Source organism: Saccopteryx bilineata, chromosome 6, assembly GCF_036850765.1.
Source record: "Saccopteryx bilineata isolate mSacBil1 chromosome 6, mSacBil1_pri_phased_curated, whole genome shotgun sequence".
Classification (NCBI taxonomy): Eukaryota; Metazoa; Chordata; class Mammalia; order Chiroptera; family Emballonuridae; genus Saccopteryx; species Saccopteryx bilineata.
The window spans coordinates 76,230,314-76,231,464 of NC_089495.1; positions in this window are offsets into that span (position 1 = coordinate 76,230,314).

Genomic DNA, 1,151 nt, shown 5'->3' on the forward strand with positions numbered 1-1,151 from the left:
CGATAAAGTGCCCAGGAGCTAAGTAAACAAGGATCCAATTCTGATTAAGTATGAAATTTTCTTTCCTGGGAAAAAGTTTCTGTGGTGATGGTTGCTTTTTCTGGGAAGAAATATAAGGTTTGGGGTTTTCTTTTAATAATGCTCATTTTCTATTCAGGGGCAGAGAAACAGGAAACTTCACATACACAGAAGAGCTTCATTAGCTCTATGGATGTGCCTTGGCCGAGTTATGGAGCCAGCAGAAAAACAGGTGACGGAGAGTGCGGACATGGGGTAGGCGGGGCACTGTCACTCCCCGTCCCATTCCAAACCTGCCTTTGCCACTTTCCCCTTTCTCTATCTCCACTTGATTTCATGATGTGTCACACTTCTGGTTCATATTCTATTAATATCATCCCCCAAAATACTTCTTTTATCTCCTTTTTCCCCACTAATTCTATTGCCAAGATCTGGCCTTCTCATTCTACCTTCTCTTCTCTGAAACCCTATTTACTATTATCCAGGTCACATCCAAGTTTCAGAAATACTCATCCATTTGTTTGTGTCTTCCATTTCTTTAATCAAAGTCGTGTACTTGACAGTGTACAGATCTTTCACCTCCTTAGTAAATTTTATTCTGAAGTATTCTGTTGTTTCTGATGTTATTGTGAATGGGATAATTTTCTTTATCTCTCTTCCAAGGGCTGTCAGTATATAGAAACCCAACTGATTTCTGCATGTTGGTTTTTTTATCCAGCAACTTTACTGAATTTGTTGATTAGTCCAATGGTTTTTTGGCAGAACCTTCAATATCATCAATTAAAAACCAATTTTATTTCTTCCTTTCCAATTTGGATGTCTGTTACTTCTTTTTTTTCTTGCCTGATTGCTCTGGCTAGAACTTCCTTTAATATGTTAAGTAAAAGTGGTGAGAGTGGGCACCCTTGTCTTATTCCCTATCTTAGAGGAAAAGATTTAAGCTTTTTACAGTTAAGTATGATGTTACTATGGGTTTGTCATATGTGGCCTTTATTGTGTTGAGGTATGCTCTTTCTATACCCAATTTGTTGAGCATTTTTATCATGAAAGTATGTTCTATTTTTAAAAATACTTTTTCTGTATCAATTGAGATGCTCATATTATTTTAATCTTTCATTCTATTAATGTAGTAT